Source organism: Montipora capricornis, chromosome 11 (assembly GCF_036669925.1).
Source record: "Montipora capricornis isolate CH-2021 chromosome 11, ASM3666992v2, whole genome shotgun sequence".
Taxonomy (NCBI): domain Eukaryota; kingdom Metazoa; phylum Cnidaria; class Anthozoa; order Scleractinia; family Acroporidae; genus Montipora; species Montipora capricornis.
In genome coordinates this window covers 40,817,086-40,829,585 of record NC_090893.1, presented here as the reverse complement: position 1 = coordinate 40,829,585, position 12,500 = coordinate 40,817,086, and the positions used below count along the sequence as shown (strand labels likewise).

Here is a 12,500-nt window from a genome sequence, read left to right as displayed (position 1 = left end):
GGTTACTCTGTACAAAACAAAGGGCAGGAAGCACATAAGCAACATTATGTGTTCTTCAAGGAAGCCAAGTGCTTACCAAAAGCAGGTAAAATAACATTTCCCAGTTCAACCTCTCAGACTTAGTATGAGTGTTATATATAACCTCTTGAGAGTTTACATGTAGATAATGATAATAATAATAATAATAACTTTATTTATATAGCGCTAAAATCCAATAAAAAATCCAAAGCGCTTGAATGACAACTCTAATCTCAGTCTTATGATGAGCTCATGCACAGGCAACACATGTGCAGAGTTTCGCGCCAGCCAACATGATAACAGGACTCTTCTTAAGTAAACCCGCTGACCGGGGACTCATATTCTCGGCCAAACGAGTCGGCCATGTTTTGTGTTTCTTAAGACTCTGCGAACTATCTTAAGGACTTGCTTGTCATTTCTCACCGTACGGAGTTCTTGTAAGTGTATTCATTTTACTAGCTAAGTCCACTCGTATTGTATTGTCATTTTTGCGTTCCTGTTCGATTGTAGAATGGTTCCTTCATCGTTGGCATTAAAGTTAATTTTGTTCATCGAGAAGGCTGTTTCTTCAACATGTTTAGAGAAACTCAGTGTGGCGAAGTGAATGGGTGTAAATTTATCCTCTTGTGAATCAAGCACACATGTACATGTACACCTGTATGAATGTGCTGTACAGGCACTAGTGTAATACAGTGTAGGACATGACATCTTTCTTGTGCTTGTGCATGATACATGCATTTTTTTTAAATGTTGAACATTTAATTGGTACTTTCAGTATGGAGTAATGAGGTCTTTAGTATTATTTTCATTTTATTATTGCTATTCCTATATATGTTTACACCAATATTCCAGTTACAGATGTAAGAGGGGTCTAGTATGTATTCCTTCAGTTTAGTGATGAAACTCTTTCTCTTTTTGTTCTGGGCATTTTTTTGTTAGTGCTCTAAGGACAGCTCAAGGAAAAGAGCATGCAAAGGAAAAGCAGAGATCAGATAATAAAAATAATATCAGATTTTACCACACCTTGATTACATGTAAATTGTGTATGATTCCCAGTGCACTGGTGGCTCAGTTGGTTGAGCATTGGGCTCTCATGCAGGAGGTCGCTGGTTCGAACCCCGGCCAGATCAACACTCTGGATCTTCAAATAACTGAGGAGAATATGCGATTGTGAAGGGGAACCTCGTGACGCGAACTTATTCAAGGTCAAACACTGTAAAATGCAATGATTTAGTCGCGTTTAAGATTACAGTCCTTTTAACCTTGTGTCCTCGTGGGTAGAATATACCTGAGGATTACAGTTACATGTAACTCACACTTTTAATTTTAATGTGTCCCAATAAGTAGGAGTCCTTGATTACAGTTTGGACAATTATAGTTTGGACTTCAACTTACATTGCCGTCACAAACTTGTGAGTAAGTTGTGTGAACAACACACTTCCCTGGCTGAAAACGGCTTGTTCAAGCTCAAATCCAAAAGAAGTTGTTTCAAAAACAGCTTGGGCACCATGATTAAGTCTATCTTGACTCACTTACTTTTGACTTTAGGTTTTAGATAAGAATTCATCATCTCCGCAATGCCACTCAAAAACTGTTTTTAGGCTGTTTGTTGTGATGGGGGAAGGCTATCCGGTACTGGCATGTTCAGAGGCTCCATTCCATCTGGCTTAAAGCTGCATCTCCCCTTCCTGAAAATAATGCCCTATCTTTTCCAAACAGAGAATTTTCTGATTGTCAAAGAAATGCTGCCATGTACACTGTAATTAACAACTTACTAACCTCACTTGCTTGGGGCTGTACTGGAAAATGTTGGCCCTTGGTTGTTTTGTTTGGATCGATCACTTGACCTCGGGCCAATATTCCCTAGTATGGCGCTCCTGTTTTTTTAGTACTTAAGAGGTTAATAATGTATAAAGAGTAAGGACTTAACTGGCAAATCTAATGTTGTTTTCAAACTCCTTTACCATGAGGCAATTTATTTTTATTTTTAGGAATCAAATGGCAATGTACCAACTAAAGTTCAGAAAGTAGATTTGCAAACTGAGGTAACTGTTATTTTGCCTGTAAAGTACTGCTGTAATATAATTTACCACTATAGATCTCTTTTGGGACTCATTTTTATAAGGTTACAGGTTCATTTTTTTTTCCTGCTTGAATTTTTGTTATACACCAGTTCAATTTTGATTTTCATTTGTTTCAGACTTAGAAAGGGCATTGTTATAGCGTTAAGGTTACAGGTTCAAATTTTGTCCTGGTTGAATTGTTTTTTTAAACGCAATTTCAATTTTGATTTTCCTTTGTTTCAGATTATGATAAGGAATATTAATTAAACGAAGAAAAATCAAAACTGGATTGCTTTGAAAAATTTTAAACTACAACATCTACATGTACAGTGTATACAGCTGTGGCTAAAGCCCTGGTCAAATGGCACATGATTGTTGACGAAAGTCAATGATAGTTGAAGCTCGCTCTTCTGTTGGACCACCAACTGTTATACACTATCATCAACTATCATTCATTTTGAGCTTGTTCAAATTCTTCATGATAGTCAATGATAGTTTTCCTCGTTTGACCACGTGTATGATAGTTCATGATAGTTTCTGGTCAGCTGTTTTCCCCAAACATCAGCGGGCTCATTTAAAATGGCCGCCAAAAGTTCCTCGCGAGGCTCAGCTGCAGCTTCAGAAATTCGTGTTTACATCCAAGATGATAATCATGACAAAGAAAATACTGAAAATTACGACTAATAGAGGAATATGAGGCCTGGCCCTGCCTTTGGGAAGCCATTTTAGTGTTCACATTTTTATGCTGAAAGAGCCTGGAACTAGCTGCTCACGTGACTTTGCATGTGCGACTGCCGGTGAACTACAGTATCATCAACTATCACAAACTTCTTTGGCCACTTGAGCATGTGAATGATGATGATAGTTTGGAGAGAATTTTGACCAGGGCTTAAGATTTTATTGGAAGCCAAAAAAGCATGAGAAATCCTTTGATATACTCATTTGTTTTCTTAGGAATCAAAAAGTAAATTCATTTCTTAGGAATCAAAAAGTGAACACTAAAACTGTTCATCTTTCATGGGTTTTACAAGGAGATTAAAATTATTTTCTTTGTTGCTCTTACAGTCGCTATGTTTGGGACTGTGTTATAAACTTCTTTGAAGGTGAAACATTATTTTAGGGGACTATGCCACATTCACATTGACAGCAACAAGAAGAAGTAAATTCAAAGTTTACATGAAAATAGAATAATATTATTTTGATAATTATTGTATCAATATAAATTATTATTGGTTTTGTATTTATTTCCTTCTTTTCATATGATGTCAAATACTAAACTATACATGTGGTCAATATTCCTTCTTTAAGGCGAAGAATCAGAAGAAATGATTCTGGCGTAATTGATGAAAAGGAAGGTACATGTAACAATGAAAGTGAAGTGCAGACAAACAAAGTGGATGAACTGAGGATGCTGGAGTCAGGCTTTGTAAGTACATTATTTTTAACTTTTTCAGGAAGCTCCAGCATCTTATAGGTGTCTATTATAGGAAAGGGGAAAAATCTGCCTCAAATCTTGCTAGTAAGTATTACAGCTGAAAAATCACTGCAGAGCATGTTGACGAGTTTGACCATTTTTTGGTTGGATAGTATACTTTCCTGTTACAGGTGAAAACATCCCAGAAATACACGCAGAATTTTTCATTTAGAACCGTGCTGTCCTAATAGTGAATTACCTTTTTTTAACAGGTTGATAGAGATCAAGCTATCATTGTTGCTCTCCATTACTTGAGGGCAAAAAAAGTGTCTGATGTGACTCTGAGAAAACTAAAGCCCTTGTTGAAGAGGTATTGCGTACTATGCATGAAGGACTCAGCGAAAGATGACCTTTTAAGGTCCCTTGGAAGGGTCCTCTTTGAAAGAAAAGTTGTAACAAGAAAAGATGAGAGTGAAGTGATCACTCACAGTAACTTAAAAAGTGTAATTTAGTAAAAAGTGAATTTGGCAAAGATCAACAAACACGAGGGGATTTCTGCTCATGACTTGTAACTGCAAGAAGTTACAAAACAGGTATTGTGCCAGTAACTGGCAAAATTCCTTGTTAAAATGGCAACCAGAATTGAGAAATACGAATTTAAAATATGTTGAAAGTCCCATTTCCCCCTCACATTATAAACTGTTCCTCTCACTCTAGCCCTTGGAGCTCAAAGGAAAAATCAGATGATTTTAAAACTACAGGGCATTTCCTGTGAATAGTCCATTTGTGGTTGCAGACCTTATACAAATTATGTTAAGTAATATATTTCATCAATAATTATGGAGACTCAATACATTGCTCATTTCTTTAGTAATAATAATAATAATAATAATGATAATAATAATAATAAATATATTTTTTATATAATTATTTTATTATATTTAAGATACAAATTGAGTAATAGTTGTTACTGTTGATATCAATCCAGTTGTAGACATATTAGGTTTAAGATTAGTTAAGAAAAAACGATACTAGAAGATATTTGTGCAATAGCTATTGAAAATAGATTCCAAAATTCAGAATATTATGTTAAAAAATTTCCATACCTATTTTAAGAAATTATCTTGCTGGTACAAGATTACATTTAATTCAGGTTTTAATGCAGCAATACAAAGACTATACTAGACTATATTGCAACAATAAAAGACTTTGAAGTATGTTAAGTTTATTTCTTTTTCGGGGAACTTACATTATCAACAGCCCCTTTATCTACGAGCCTATTTAGAAGGTGAAAAGTTGTTCCTTGTAGGAGGATTACCCTCACTTCCAAGCTGTATTTTGCCAACCAGCCTTCCCCTTGAAGCAGCTTTGTTGTTTTGTTTATTAAAACTCTTTTTTTTTTTGTATTTGATACAAAAAAAATGTATCACAAATCCTTTTGCCTGGGTTGGCTTGATACGAGGTGGATAACCCTTCTACAGTGTACCAGGGACGACTTTTTTCACACATTTATCTGCAGTAATCATTTTATTGTTTTTGAGCCCTCTTTCATCAGATAAGATGATCTTTACGATATCTTGGCAGTCTCCCTTTCTTTGATTTACTTGATGGTTACAAGATCTTTAAAGGCTCCCTTTTCCAATTTCTATGATATTTACAGGATCTTTTCAGTTTTCCTTTTCGATTTATGTGTTATTTACAAGATCTTGACAGTCTCATTTTTTCAACTTACGTGATATTTACAGGATCTTGACAGTCTCCCATTTTCGATTTACATGCTATTTACAGGATCTTGACAGTCTCCCTTTTTCGATTTCCATGTTATTTACAGGATCTTGACAGTCTCCCTTTTTCAATTTACATATTATTTACGCGATCTTGACAGTCTCCCTTTTTCAATTTCCATGTTATTTACACGATCATGACAGTCTCCCTTTTTCAATTTACATCATATTTACACGATCTTGACAGTCTCCCTTTTTCGATTTCCATGTTATTTACAGGATCTTGACAGTCTCCCTTTTTCGTTTTACATGTTATTTACACGATCTTGACAGTCTCCCTTTTTCAATTTACATCATATTTACAGGATCTTGACAGTCTCCCTTTTTCGATTTCCATGTTATTTACAGGATCTTGACAGTCTCCTTTTTTCAATTTACATGTTATTTACAGGATCTTGACAGTCTCCCTTTTTCAATTTACATCATATTTACAGGATCTTGACAGTCTTCCTTTTTCGATTTCCATGTTATTTACAGGATCTTGACAGTCTCCCGTTTTCGATTTCCATGTTATTTACAGGATCTTGACAGTCTCCCTTTTTCAATTTACATCATATTTACAGGATCTTGACAGTCTCCCTTTTTCGATTTCCATGTTATTTACAGGATCTTGACAGTCTCCCTTTTTCGATTTCCATGTTATTTACAGGATCTTGACAGTCTCCCTTTTTCTTTTTACATGTTATTTACACGATCTTGAGAGTCTCCCTTTTACGATTTACATGTTATTTACAGGATCTGGACAGTCTCCCTTTTTTGAGTTACGTGTTATTTTCAGTATCTGAACTGTGCCTCTTCCTCCAATTTACATGTTATTTACATGATCTCCCTAAGTTTTGTCTTCAGAATTTACAGCATCTTGTCTAACATTTACATTTTCAAATCGATAAATTTACGTGATATTTACATGATTATTGGAAACATGTAAAAGTCCAAAAACCATGTAAATTACCTTTTACAGTAAATTTTCATGGATTTACATGTTATTTACATATTATTTACATAGTATGTAAATTTTCGAGTTTTCCAGTGATGGTTGTCACTCAAAGGCTCGAGGACTTGAACTAACCGATCTAAACTCAATTGATTGTTGGAGGAACTGAAATTGTCTGATTGCCGCTTCTAAGGTTAATGATTAGATTAGAAAGCTCGTGCCACCTTTTCGACCAATGAAAAGCGAAACCCAAAAAAATTGAGCTTTGTTGGAGGGTATTTTCCCACGCTTTTAGTAAATTAGAAGGAGTTGCTTTGAATCATTCTGATTGGTTTAGTTCGGGGTTCGTACCTATTGTGTTTTGTCCTCGCAATTACTTTGGTTTACGACGGGTAATCAAAACTCGCTTCATTATCCTAGTGAAATTAGAGGGAAATACATATTCCAACTGCATGAATGCAGTTACCAGTTACATGCGCAGTTAACAATTCTTTGTTAAGAGATCAAATCGTTAGAAAGACAGTTTATCGTGTTCACATGGATTATCAGTCACAAGCGTCCCTCAATGACCTTTTTTCATTTTCAGGAAACTAAATTTTGGGTGGACGTCAATCAAATGTTTGATTGACGTCCATTCAAATTTGGTTTTGAAAAATGAAAAAAAAAAGTCGTTGAAGGGCGCGTGTGACTGATAATCCCTGTAATGAAGGCAAACTGGCAGTCCTTCTAATTGAACGCAGATTACGGTGACAAAGATAAGGCTAAACAAGCGCATAACTGAAATGCATATACCTAATACACATGTAAAACGTATTAATAAAGATACAGCTTTTCGATGCTAACGTATTCACTTAAGGATGGCGGAAGATCAGGAAATGAATACGTTAAATGAATACGTTAGCAGCGAAAAGTTGTATCTTTATTGGGATATATTGTCTTTTGTTTTCATTGTTTCTTGTATGTCTTTGTAGAGTATTGTATTACCTCCTTTTGTTACTATCAATATTACCTCATAAGCTACTCAAATTATTGTTATATATTTCAAAAAAATTAGCTAACGGTAACCGTTACTTCTCCAGATGTCTGTTGAGACATACGAAACGACGTCAAGTCCTCATGTTAGCTTTATGTTTGTCACCGCAGTTTGCGTTCGATTCCTAATCAAGGTTCGTCGGCCAAGGACGAAAAGTATCTTTCCTACAAAGGAGTGGTTTTTCAAAGAAACAATCAACATTGCTTTGCTTTGATAAACAGAGGCAACAGCAAATCGAAAGTGGTTGTGACCAGGGGCCCGTTTCTCGAAAATCCCGAAACTTTACGGGCCATTTTCGGGTGTCACAATGTCTTCTGTATCTCAAGAACAGAGAGGATTTAAGTCGTCAAACTTTACAGACATGTTTCTTTTAATTGGCTTAAAAACATGTTAAAAGGTCGGGACTTTCGAGAACCCAGAACGGATCTGCCACAGTCAGGTGGGACACTCTATGACAAATACACAACAATGCGTTACACTGACAAGGTGAAAATACTTCATGACCGCGCCGGTCATTAAAACTAACAAATCCCGAACAAGTGCTCAGGATTAAATAGTTCCAAGGAGTTACTAAACACTTCAAACGATATACTTAGGGAGCATGGAATGATCGATTATCGTCTCCCTGTTCGGCCCCAACGTCTTTTTTTTGTTATGTATTTACCATGAAGTGTCCTACCTGACTGTGGGAGTTCCTGTGGGGTTCAGTTCCAATCGTTCGGAAATGCGCTCTTACAATTTGCTTCCGATTCCTCCCCGGTCCTTCACGGCCACAGTATACAAACTGAACGCCCGCCTGATATCAAGCCCACAATTTAATGCAGTCTCATTATTTCATTTCATTTCATTTGTGCATAAGGTAAAAAGCCTTCAAGTTGCAAGAGGCCCGTAATAGAATGCTAAGCTTAATAGACCGAATGCATAAATAACGGCCAAGAAAATATTTTTGTGTTTATGTGCTAATTGGCCTCACTAGCCTCGTTTGCATGGATAAAACACAAAAGAAAGGTTGCTTGAGAGCGAGGCTTGTGAGTCTCATTTGCACATAAACAAAAAAATATATTTTTGGCCGCCATTTATGCATTCGGTCAATAAAAGCCCATTTGAACGCAACTCAACGTCCGGTAAGCTGGTCTTTATTCTGGAAACATTCTTTGATTTATAATAGCTCATTTCTTACTATCTATAAGTCTTTATGCATATTAAATACCTATGTTATGTCTTAATTAACTTAACGACTTTCCGAATTACGGTAGATAAGCCGTTTTTCTTGAGAATACACAACAAGAATGAATTAGATAAGAGTCTTTCTCTCTTGCCCCATCACAGTCACAAGTGGGCTTATTTTTAGATACACTTTACGCGCGAAAACAAACAAAGGGCCGCCAATTTTAACCAATCAGATGAAGCGATGTCACGCGTGACTGCTTTTGCCATGTTTTTTCAGGGACTGATTTTAAATAGACTCACTTGTGACTGTACTGGGGAACCCACCCATGCCAGAAGAACAAAGTTATTTCTCAAGCATATAGGTTGGAGTTCTATAGACTGAAGTTTCCTTAAATGTAGCTATGATCCTTGCAGTTATGAACACAATTTAGCAATAGCTTAGAGACGCCTTCTCATGCAATGAATGAACCAACGAATGAAATGATATATGAAATGAATCATATATTCAACTGAGGATATGAAATCAAGTGGAGCTATGATCCTCGAAGTTATGAACACAATTTTAGCAATAAAAACTTTTTTACTCGTAGAGATTTCTTTATTGATGGAGATGTTGAAAGCTGTTTATCAACGCACAACAATATCCTTTCTTGGTATTTTCACAGTTGTCATGTGATTTCAGACGATCGCAGACTATTGTAGATCCAAGTAGATCGGCGATAATCACAGAGAATGCCAAAAAAGAGTTCATCTTAAAAGTGTTAGTAAATGGTTAATCTTATTGGCCTTCAATAGCGTCTCTATTAACGAGTAAATTGCCTGACGTTCAGCACGGTTGAACACAGGCCGTTAAACTTTTGTACATTCTTTCCCGTTGTTTGCAAGTCTGCGAATTGAAATGAGCAAACCTCTACTTACATCGAAAGGGTCTTTCTATGAATTTAGACAAAAAACCTAATTAGAGTAACAGTTAAGGTGATTCCTTAGTATTGCATTGCGCATCCCTACTGCGCACGATTTTTGCGTCATTAGCGCGCACACATGAGCACATGAGTGTACAAAACGTGAGAGATTTCCCTCAAACTAAGCCCGATAGCGAAATAAATGCTCCTTTTCTCTCAAATGAGCATGGTGATCCCCGATTTTTTTTGTCAGGTAGTTGCTAAGAACAGTCTAATAAAGAATATATTTGAAGAAGAAAAAAAGTTTGATAGTAGAACATGAATTTTTTTGGCAAGGCGAGGACTTCAAGCTAACCATGGAACTGTCCCAAAGAGTGCACTATTCCCACTACCAGGCAATCAAAAACGGCGTAAATGAAGTAATACTGCTTATGTGAATAAAAGAAGCTTTATTTTCAAAATAAAATTTTGTGTCTTTCAAGTAACCAAGACTTAATTCCGTATAATGAAGGTGATTCGAATTTTTAAAGCGCAACCAGTAAAAATACGCCATTTTAAGAGCCTGCTGACGCGTAAACAAGCCCGGTGACCCCATTTTTTAATTGCACTTTTTTAATGTTCATCTCATAAATGTTAATTATGCCAAGTTTCCAAAAAGGTTTGATAGTAGAACAATTTCAAGGGAATTACCTTAAATTGTATCAGGGTTAACACAAATATTCGTCTAAACCAAGAGCTGCAACTTCCGCTGTCATCCTCCCGGATTCACTAAGAAATGTGCTTTTAAATTGCTATAGCCATTTCGGCAAACACAGTACAGAATTTTCTTCGTTCCAAGTTTAACCAAGTTTATTCATACAAACGCTTTGGATACAACATGAATATAGTACTCAAGCTCTGTGGTGGACTCAAACTTTGGTCTTTTATACCCACTGGGGTAACGTGTCCTGCACACGACGCTCTGGGGCGAGTTGTTTGGTCGAAATGCATCGCAGAGAACTCTGTATTATTGCCAAGGAGGAGTTGCCGTTTCACTCCATCTTTGTCTCGTGGGGCTGGAAGGAAGAGAACTCGCTTTAAGATGTGGGAAACGTGAATGAAATAGTGCAAGGCCGTGGGGACAGTGATTCTGTTCTACTTGCCACGCTGAGGGTTCTAGCCGAAACGATGTTCCGTTGAGGTTAACACTTTTATCACCTCTGCGGTTTTCATAAACAAGCGTTCGTACGGACGATCCTCTGGACACTCTGTTGGGGGTAGTGACCGGAGGTTTTGTACCAGAAAAATTGCTGTCAATACTTTGAAAACTCGGCTGGCTCGGCATGGATTTCCCATTCGCCTTTTCGAGCCTGCCACGTGTGTCTTCTATATCACTTGTTGCATCATCCTCGCTGCCATCACCCGGACTCGGTAATCGCTGTTTCTGTTTATTTCTCGAACTCGCTTCATTGGAAGCTATGCAGCTTCTCGAGGGATCTTCCCCAAAAACCTCAAGATTAGAATATCTCGTGCTTGCTTTAAGTCTCCCATTACACTTTTCGATGCCCTCGAATCCGCGTTTTTGAGACAAAGTTAAGGTATCCTTGGCAACCTCGCTCGTGTTTTCTATCTTTTCTGGTTGCATAGTATTACCACGGACCCTTTGCAAATAACCTTTAAAAGAAGAATTCGGGCTAACGCTTTTGACATATTGTTTATATACCTTTCCAAGCTCATTCTCGCTATTTGCTGTCCTTTCACTGTCGCTTAGATATATTACCTTGAAGCCGGAGTTTATCCTTGCGAGATCGCTCCGGTAATGATGGAAATTCTGGATGTGCTCGAAGCAATCAGGCACGAAGTCGTGAATCAAATCTTCGTATTTCTTTTCCACAACAAGGTCGCCCCTTGTGCTTGGTGCTTCAGCAGTGCATTTTGCTGATCTTCTCAGGTGCTCTTCTCCGATAGTCGGTTGTGAACGGAATGACAACGTACGGAAAGCGTTCTTCATTCTTTGAACTTGCGCTCTGCATCGACATTCCTCAAACTGCGAAGCGTCTCGTTTGCGCGGCGTCAATGGCCCGCGATTGACACTAAACATACAGTCCATTTCTTCGGCTAGCTTCTCTCTATAAGACGCTTGTTTGCGAATTTTGAACGAACTCGAAGCCATCTTACACTCGAACTCAGCAATTAAATGGAGCCCCCTTCTTGAAATCCTACTTTAGCAACGCGAGTAATGTGTATTCAAAGCAAATTGGTGATTAGAACATGCGATTTTTTCATTAAGTAAACAAGACGAAAAGTAAACTTCCTTATACATTGCAATAATTTGACAAGAGATTCCGGTAATTACGAGATCAGTGTGTCAATTTTCCATTAGCTCAATGGGCTTCAACCAAAATTGCGTGATTGGGTTAATTATGGGGGAGGGGTGTGTGTGTGAAAGGATGTTTTCATTAATTGGGAAACTAAACAAACGTTTCTTTTCATTATTATGTCAGAAATATGTGAGGTACATTATTGACCTTTGAGTTACAGATGGTTTCGACCGAAAAGAAAAATCTACTAGCCGGCTTGCAGTGCCCCATCAAATGACTAAATATAATATGACATTCATTTAACCTATTTTATAATAAGATCGGCTTACAGGCAAGTTAAAGGGGATGGTATGAGACATGGTATCTGATGCAGTTTCCGAAATTAGACAGGAAAGAGGCATTTTTGATGGCACAAGTAAAGGCTGAATGTCCAGAATTTTTTCCGTCTTTTAAGCAGTTTACTGTTTTGAGCGATATTTATTGGGTCTTTTAGGCGAACAGAAATAATTCCCAGTGGTTTTGCGCAAACCTCGAGCTCGAGCTAGAAGCTCGACCTAAGCAGAAGACGTACAAGCTTTCTCAACATTACCTAAAGGAATATGGTTATGTCTGTTTTCAATATTAAAATTGTTGCAATAAAACGAAAACATACATTTTCTTGTTTTTTTTTCCCAACCCTTGTCTTTACGCAGACTCCCAAATCTGTGGCAATGCGTTGCGGTGCCTGTGGGTTGAAGAGATCAAAGAATTGCAAACTAATGAGCTAACATTAACTAATCCCACAGCCTGGTTATTTGTTCATTTACAAGTAGCTAGATTAATTGGTTTTAGCTATTACTAGTGAATAATTCCCCGGATAATAGTGAAACCTATCTTTGGAAA

At 37.2% G+C, this 12,500-nt stretch overlaps 2 protein-coding genes across 6 annotated transcripts in view; one reads left to right on the top strand and one right to left on the bottom strand.

The window, feature by feature from the left end:
* The window catches only part of LOC138024236 (receptor-type tyrosine-protein phosphatase delta-like), a 62,979-nt gene extending 58,313 nt beyond the window's left edge, over nucleotides 1-4,666 (top strand). Inside the window, exons 13-16 of one of the 2 annotated variants that reach the window (XR_011126932.1) lie at nucleotides 1-85; nucleotides 2,010-2,063; nucleotides 3,390-3,507; nucleotides 3,768-4,666. The exon at nucleotides 1-85 is cut by the window's left edge and continues 125 nt beyond it. The gene's annotated coding sequence lies outside the window, so the exon portion shown is untranslated. Of the gene's footprint in view, nucleotides 86-957; nucleotides 2,064-3,389; nucleotides 3,508-3,767 lie in introns of both variants that reach the window. The other variant, XR_011126931.1, reaches the window with a different exon arrangement.
* LOC138024274 (uncharacterized) overlaps nucleotides 1-12,500 on the bottom strand; it is an 847,896-nt gene that overhangs the window by 239,462 nt on the left and 595,934 nt on the right. The gene's annotated exons all lie outside the window — the stretch shown is intronic.